This window comes from Hibiscus syriacus, unplaced genomic scaffold (assembly GCF_006381635.1).
Source record: "Hibiscus syriacus cultivar Baekdansim isolate YM2019G1 unplaced genomic scaffold, ASM638163v2 tig00111151_pilon, whole genome shotgun sequence".
In the NCBI taxonomy this organism is placed as follows: domain Eukaryota; kingdom Viridiplantae; phylum Streptophyta; class Magnoliopsida; order Malvales; family Malvaceae; genus Hibiscus; species Hibiscus syriacus.
In genome coordinates, this window is record NW_024062999.1 from 2,254,695 (window position 1) to 2,264,411 (window position 9,717).

A 9,717-nucleotide genomic window follows, 5' to 3' on the forward strand; every position below is an offset into this window, starting at 1 on the left:
TTTAATTATTATGAATTAAATATCCATTAAAAGAGTTGTAATCGAAATTATATTCTTTTAATGTTTACTTACTATATCCGAGATAATTAAAATCATATGTATATCATATATATATATATATATATTAAATCTAGATATATAGTTTAGTAACGTACAACAAATTGTACATCTTTGCTCATTTCAACCCTAGGGTGTGACCCTGTAGGTTCTTGTAACGTTAGTAGTAATTATTAGAACAATTATAATAATACAAATAATGAGTGACATCTAGGAATATATCATTGTCACCTAAGTTACAAGAAATTATGATTCGAAAAATCATCTTTGTGATTAACTCTTTTATGTATTACATCATTTTGTCCTTTATATCTAGAATAGGCATAAGTCTTGGAATAGTCACACTTGTATAGCCCAACTATTGTTTCTTGATATCTAGAGTAAACTACAATTAACAATTTTTTTTGATATCTCATATTAACTTATTCGAGCATGGCCATGCATTTCAAGTCTCTCTCAATCAAGTGGTCTGTGATATATTTCCTATTATGTAGAAATGACATATCCTATCTTAATCATACACACCCCACTACATATATCGAGATATATTCAATAACAGTCTTTATAGTGCAACCATTTACTAAGCATGTTTAATTGTATCAAAACATACAATAATATATGTTGAGATAACAATGATCTCAAGTCTGAGGGTCATACATATAGTCATCACCATGACCAATGTTGTGACCGTCACATAATAATCCAAGACATATGCTCATAGTGGGTCAATCCAATACATTGTTCTCTAACAATATAATCATGTATCAATTCTGACATCTCTATGTCAATGACAACTCATTGTCATCAATCAATAACATGTTAGTCTTAAACGTATTATTATTGTTCATGCCCATAATAATACTTGACTAAAGATCTTTTAATAATAAAAATTAGATTATTATATGGACTTTATTATATTTCAGTTTATGTTAAACACATATATATAAATGAAAATAATAGTGGCAATGCGTTTATTCAATAAAATTTGGTAAATAAAATGTATCATTACAATCATCATATGATTGGTCTTTGGGCATACTCTAACAGAGCTTACAAAGCTGAGTAGTATAATCTCTATTTTAGAGCAGCATAAAAAATTTCATAAACTCGAGCATGCTGAAGACATGGTATTGAGCAGTATGTACATGCATGATCTAGATCAAGTGCTACCTACTTAAGGCTTAGTTGTTCTATCTCTGAGGTAGGGTCTCTAACCCTAATGTCTGAATCTGCTACGCATTATCTAAATGTGATAATGGCTCTACCGTGCATTATTTGAATGTCATGCTAACTCTGTTGTGCATTCCTGAATGTAATATTGATTTTTTTATGACTCATACACTAGCTGAGGTAGACATCATGGTGCGACTGAGCGACTGCATCTCGGAGCTCACGCACCCCTCTATCTTTCCAGATACTAATATATGATACACAAACAAACAATAAGTTGTGGCAGGCATCATGGTGCGACTAAGGAGCTGTATCACGAAACTCACTTACCCCTCTAGCATGTCGGTTTACCCTCGAGTACACCAGGGTAAGATCCGAAATCTGCATCGAAAATGTACATCCGCCAACTTACTTCATCGAGTCTTGGGGCATCTATACCCAACTAGTAAAATAAGTGCCTTGGCACTGACTGGTATATACGTGGACAAACTTACAAACAAGATAACCACCCTATTGCCAAAGTAACTCGGGTATCATATATGTTTCTTGAGTGTCATAGAAAGGCTAGTTTTATGACATCTTAACTATTATCATTTCTAGATATTACTGTTACTGCTCTTGGCTATTCTAAATTATTAATGATCTCGTTTACTATTTGCCCTAGTTGTTAACTCGCTCGTTCTCTAATCTCGAACATTATACGAGGAATTACTAGTATGTTATTTCTGATAACCTACACTGATCTGGTTGTTCGATACTTAGGGGAATTTTAGTCATTCTCTAACTCTAAAGAAATCTATACGCGTTTTGAGACTTCACAAAGATTATTGTATTTATTGTTTATCGGCTAGAGTTTCGATTGGCTAGGTATCTGACTCGGGTTCAATTCAAAGTAGCGATGCTCTATTCGTTAATCTTACGCTTTTTCTCAATTCGCCCTCAAATTAAAGGAATAATTTTGCATCCAATATTCTCAGTTGTTCTTGCAGTATACGACAATGTTGTTTCATAATATGATTTCTTTGTCTTACCTCTTGGTGGTACACCCTATACACTGATCTTCTATCCATAATTATCTATTATGTGCTCACTGAAGATTCTTGGATGCATTACGCCTGTTATGGTTACATTGGTTATAATCCACTCCTACTAGTGTCTATAAGCCCCTTTGGTAATTTAAGTCCCTCATATACTAAGTCTTGTCCTTACGAACCATCCCTAGCTCTTACGGACCTTAACCGGGTCAAAATTGATCATCTAAGGTGGGTAGTATAGATATTATAGTTGTAGTATCTATACCATATGGTCAAGTATCGATACTCTTATGAATATCGGTACCAAAAATCTATTCTATTACCCGATCTCGAGACAACACTTTCAGTCTTGAGACTGAAGGGGCATTATCGATACTCCCCTGACAGTATCAATACTCACTGCCCAGAAACCATAATTTTTGCCATGACTCATACGGTATCGATACTCAAAAATAAAAATGGATATTTTAGGCTCGCGAATCACCTAAAAAGCAACCTAAAGGCCATGGTTTGATTTTAAATCATATACTAATATTGTACGTAGTTATTTAGGGTCTTGTCGTATTATTAAAACACTTTCTTTATATATAAAACATCATCTTTGGCATGAATCAAGTTTGAACCCTAAATATTCAACTACACAAATCTTAGCAATTTCTTGAAATTTATAAAAGCTTAATACTCCAAAGGATTAGAAATACACTACCTTGCTGAGTGATTCCCGAAATTGAGATCCTCGCTTAGCCAAAATATTTTCCTTAGTGATTTGGATAAAAACCCATCACTTTTTCTTGCTACCAAAGAACTCAAGCTTTGATTCATTAAAAAGATGCTACTAGAGGGAATAAGAAAAAAATTAAAGCATGAAATTAGGCTCAAGTTCTTACTTTGCTAAGAAACTTGGAGAGGAATATGGGAAGAGGAAAATGAGAATGATGAAAGTGAAGAGAAAAAATATAAGAAGATATAAAAAGTCTTCATCTTTTGAAAATGGGCTAATTACTCTGTTGGTTCTTCTTCATCTTCCTGCTATGAAAAAATCCCCTTTTTATGTCTAATTGGGCCCAAGACCAACCTAATTAAGCCCAATGACTTAATTTATTAATCCTATAGGGTCCGCTTACCTCTCCAGTAAACCTAAAACTACTAGCCCAAAATTTGGGGTGTTACAGCTCTCCCATCCTTAAAAGAAATTTTATCCTCAAAATTTTTTTTGTTCGAACAATTTTTCCTTAGGTCAACACTGAGAAATCTCAAGCGCTTAAAACTTATAGAAACTGATTCTTAAGGAAGAAGTCCTCATAATCTGACATGCTAATCAGAACCCACAAAATCAATCTACGATTTTCTGAGGGTGCTACCAACGCTGAACTTTAGAAAAAAATCTTTGAGAAATACGAAGCTAAGGAAATCACATTTTAACTATCTGATACTACACGCTCGGAGCATTCCACAAGGATGACGTTACTCCATGACTCACTACTATCGCTAAATCCTTATCTGGCTAACCTTACTTAATCGAATTAATTTACTGCGTAACCTGATAACCTCTTGTACCTACTGGACATAGGTAAATCATTGAGTTAAACCTTAAGATCATTTCTATATCGGTACCAACTACTAAAGACATACTGATAAGTCTTGACCTCCTAACATCGAGCTCTACGCTTCTGCTATGCAACTCTAATTAAAATTTGACCTCCTATTACCTTATGACTTACATACACTCTACTCATTTGATTGAGCATCTAGGGTGCTCATAATTGAAAATTGACCACTTACTGAGTGAAACTAACAACATTTGACTCTTCCAGAGAGCACACCTTAAAAAACGGAGATCTGGAACAACCACGCTCTGTAAGGATTATGAGACTCTACGTCTGACCCTCACTATCGTCTACCACAACTGAGCTATTCGATGACAGCTAACATTGGTCAAATGTAGCTTAATGTACTTGATCTTCATAAGACTGAAGCACTAAAATTCTCGGTACCACATAACGCTGACTACTGATGTGTGTGATATATACCTCATGCTCATATACCATACGAAGACATTACTGACAAGGATTGGCTCACTTAATTGATTCACTTACTGCTCAAGCAAAAAGACATCTTGGTGATGCCTGAGGGTTCACTGTACCTCGAGACTTATAACTCACTATAACACTTAAAATTCTGGAAATGCTACATCGAAAAATACACATGTTAAATTACTCCTCGCAAGTACTTGGGGGCATCTGTGTCCAATTAGACTCTGAAGTACCTTGGCACTTACTGAAACATATTATGAGATTTCTTACAACAAGGTGATCGCTATAATGACAAGAGTAACCTGAGTACTCTTAACACTCTCATGGAGGCCTCTACCTCCAAGAATGAACCTGGGATTACTAATTCTATATGGGTCGATCACACAAACCCTTTACTGATGATACAAAAATACTCCTTATAGTATTGTATCTGATGGGACGATAAGTAAGGATACTCTCATGGGAACACTCAAGGGTAAAAGATTCTGAGGCTTAATATTTTCTTAGAGTTCGTCTACAACTCAAAAAAGGGCAACCACATATTCTCCTAACTTTGAATCTTGAAGTTCTGGGGTCAAGCAACACATGCTAACAAATCCCTTTAAGATGACTATCAGGTTTGATCTAAGCCCTCAACGACTTTCTAGGGTAACCTTGTATAGTCCACTAAGGTCTACCTACTAACTAGTTGGGTCCACACTTTTGGATTTATTAACAAACATCTAATATGATACATTAACGTCTTGACCCTTCCTTTCCACAATTTGCCAAGTTGAATCGAGAACTAGTCGATCTGCTTCGTTACTTTCCTGTCTGAGCATAGAATTGACACCACCCTATGAAGATTCTCAAACATGTTGAACTATTGGGATCGCTTCGCTCGATCGAACTAAGACACTGCTACTGGAACTAGGGAACCTTCACCATAAGCTCTAAGGATAAAGCACATTTCTCGCTGACTTTTATCCTAGTGTTTGTACTCTGGATACTCCAAACTCTACTGGAGCTTCTAAAGCTCACCACTGATGGTGGGGCTAACAAACTCCTATGAGACCCTACAACTCACCTCTAACTCAGCTAGAACAACTAAACTGATGTCAATCTTCTCTACTCACGTGAACCTCTAGTCCATCCTGCCCCTGACAAATATACCTAATGATATATAAGTCCTTACACTCGGGGTGCCTGACTCACCCAACAACTCATTCTCATGCACTGCTTTGAAACATTCTAAGTGGGTATGTCGCTAATTGCACACTGATATCTGAATAAATCCCCTCAAGAGACCCCTTGCATTTCAAGGACTTAGTCACAACCAACTCTAAAGCATAAGAACTCATCCTAAGAAGGTCACCTATCATATTCATGCACTGAACGATCTCTATGAACTAGCTGAGAGAACTGCACTCTCAAATTATCCATAAGTGCCTCACTAATATACTTGCTTTGAACTCACACGGGAACTAATTCCACGTGGGCACATCTAACTATAGGGTCATTCCTACAGTCTTTCACCAATCGATAATACCACTCTGAGCAAAACAGTGACGTATTCATGCTCACCCTCTGGATAGGGTAAAACTACCTTAAAATTACCACTGTCTCTCTTACCCACTGATCGAACAAAATCTGATCATCATCACTTGAACCGAAGAAGTCGACTATCTGATTACCTCCTTAGCCTCTATACTAGGGATTCTATTGGCAGTAACGCACCCTGGGTGGTTAACTAAACTGTCTACACTCTAGGAATAACATCTACTACCTCTAATAATAGAGATTAAACCTATGAAAAAGTTTATCTTTACGACGTCCGTTTTTTACGGGACACCAAAAATCACTACCCTAGTAGAAATCTTTTACTAACTTTAGTGGGGTGAGAGGCTCGCCTCTCCATATGATTCTTTGAATTACGTTAAAAACTATCTGTTATCATAATTTCTGTAACTTAGATTAAGGGATGAAGCACCATCAAGATTCTAAACTTATACAAGTACTTTCAGTACTTAGGGACATGATTCACTGACACCTTACTAATACTGACCATTGGGTCCTAGAACTGACCTAACCTGACACTCTGATACCATTAAATGTAAGACCCTAGACCCGATTGGGCCTAAAGTTACACATTGGGCTATCGAGGTAACCCCTAATTTTCAAAACATGTTTATTTTCTTTTCAAATATATTGAATGGTATTATACTTTAAACGTAAATAACTGTTATAAAGCATTTTACAAAGCCGAAGCTCCGTGACACATAATTTAAAATTAAAATAATACAAACTCTGTGTTTAAATAATTGAATACATGTATAAGGTTCTATGAATACATATATCCATTAAGTTACAGTTCAGTACTCTGACAGAGATGCTGGAAGTCTTGCTGCTACGGTACTCCACGAACTGCTCATGTTACTAACCTACCAATGGAAAACATCCGAAGGTTGAACTTACAAAGGCCAGCAATATAATCGCTAATTTAGAGCATCATAAGAATTTCATAAACCCAATCATACTGAAGACATGGTACTAAATAGTAGCTATATGCATGATCTAGATCAAGTGATACCTACTTAAAGCATAATTGTTCTATCTTTGAGGTGGGGTCTCTAACCCTAATCCATGAATATGCTATGTATTATATAAATGTTATATTGGCTCTATTGTGCATTATCTGAATGCCATGCTAACTCTACTACATTACCTGAATATAATACTAATTATGCTGTGACTCATACACTAACTAAGGTAGGCATTATGGTGCGACTGAAGGGCTACATCTCAGAGCTCACACACCCTTTTATCCTACAAGATACCAAAATATGATATACAATAACAAATAATGAGTTGTGAAAGACATCATAGTGCAACTGAGGGGTTGTATCTCGGAGTTCACGCACCTCTCTAGCCTACCGATATACCATTGGGTACACCAGGGTGAGATCCAGAATCTGCATCAAAAATGTACACCCACAACGTACTCTGTCGAGTCTTGGGGCATCTACACCTAGCTGGCAAAACAAGTACCTTGGCACTGACTGGTATATACCTTGATAGACTAACAAACAAGATAATCGCCCTAATACTAAAGTAACACGGGTGTCCTATCTGTTTCCCGAGTGTCATACAAAGGCTAGTTTAATGACATCTTAATTGTTATTGTTTCTAGATATTATTGTTACTCCTCCTGGCTGTTCTGAGTTATTATTGATATTGTTTACTATTCGCCCTAGTTGTTAACTCGATTGTTCTCTAATCTAGAATGTTACGCGAGGAATTGCTAGTATGTTATTTTTTGATAATCTTCACTGATATGGTTGTTCGCTACTTAAGGGTATTTTAGTCATTCTCTGACTGTGAAGAAATCTCTACGTGTTTCGAGACTTCATGGTGGTTATTGTATTTACTCTTTACCAACTAGGGTTCTGATTGGCTCGGTATCTGGCTCAGTTTCATTTCTGGGCAGCGATGTTCTATTTGTTAATCTTATGCTTTCTCTCAATTCGCCCTCAAACTAAAGGAATAAATGTGCGTCCATTATTCTCGGTTATTCTTGAGGTATACGACAATGTTGTTTCATAATATGATTTCTTGGTCATACCTCTCGGCGGTACACCTTGTGGACTTATCTTTCATCCATAATTATCTGTTATGTGCTCCTTGAAGATTCTTTGATGCATTACGCCTGCTATGGTTACATTGGTTGTAACCCACTCCTATGGGTGTCTCTGGGGCCCCTTTGGCCATTTATGTCCCTCACAGACTAAGTCTTGTCCTTACGAACTATCCTTAGCTCTTACGGATTTTAACTGGGTCAAAATTGATCATCTAATATGGGTAGTATCGATACTATAGTTGTAGTATCGATACCTTAGGGTCAATTATCGATACCTCTATGAGTATCGGTACCAAAAATGCATTTTATTGTTAAAATTGGGGTCTGGTCTTGAGACCAACACCTTCAGTCTCGAGAATAAAGGGCCAGTATCAATACTCTTTGCCCAAAAATCCTAATTTTTTCCCTGATTCATACGATATCGATATTGTTCATCCCAGTATCGATACTCAAACCCATAAATAGATATTTTAGGCTAAAAAACCCCTAAAAATCACCTAAAGGTCATGGTTTGATTCTAAATCATGTACTAATGTTGTGGGTAGTTATTTAAGGTCTTAAAGTATCATAAAACACTTTTTCTACATCTAAAACATTATCTTTGGCATGAATCAAGCTTAAACCCTAAAATATTCGACTACATAAATCTTAGTAATTTCTTGAAATTTATGAAAGCTTAATACTCCAAAGGATTAGAAATACACTACCTTGCTGATTGAATCCTGAAATTGAGCTCATTTCTTAGCCAAAATTATTTCCTTAGTGATTTGGATGAAAACCCATCATTTTTCTTGCTACCAAAGTACCCAAGCTTTGATTCATTAAAAAGATGCTATTAGAAGGAATACTACGAATTTGAAGCATGAAATTAGGTTCAAGTTCTTACCTTGCTAAGAAACTTGGAGAGGAAGATGGGAGGAGGAAAATGAGAATGATGAAAGTGAAAAGAGACAAATAGAATAAGATATAAAAAGTCTTCATCTTTTAAAAATGGGCTAATACTCTGTTGGTCCCTCATCATCTTCCTATTATACAAAAATCTCATCTTTATGGCTAATTGGTCCAAAGACCAACCCAATTAAGCCCAAAAACTTAATTTATAAATCCTACGTGGTCCACTTACCTCTCGGGTAAACCCAAAACTATTAGCCTAAAATTTGGGGTGTTACAGTAGTCTCAATTATGTGGGTGAACCCATCCCCTTAAAAAAGGTTGCAACATAAAAAGGAATTGCAACCTAAAATGTGGTGCAAATGTGGCTTAATTTGGAAAAGTGGTGTAACCTAAAATGTGGAGCAACTTGAAAAAAGTGGTATAACCTAATATGTGGTGCAACCATAAAATAATTTGAAACTTAAAATGATAACCATAAAATAGGTTGCAACTTAAAATGATAACCATAAAATAGGTTGCTTGATTGTTGAAAAAAAGGTTATGTCATGCATTTATTACGTTTGTCTTTTTACTTTTTGATGAAAATTATCTTTGGCTTTTGCATTAAAATGTGGGGGCAGCAAAAGAAAAATATATCAATTTTTTGGAAGCTCACGTTCGAGAGAAAAAAAGAGGAGAAAAACAATTTTTGTGAAGTTTGCACAACATTAATCAACTATTCGTTCGGAGGTCCTCCCATGGTTCAATTGAGCTTATTTTTGGAAAGAAGATAGGCAAATTAGTGTTCTTGAGTTTTTGCTGTCGGATTTTTCATCTGAGACCTGTAGCTATGAGAATCATAAACTTTCAGTTGCTGTATTTTTGTTGATTTTCTCCCATTTTTCTCTCTTTTATTAAAGATTACATGTTGTTA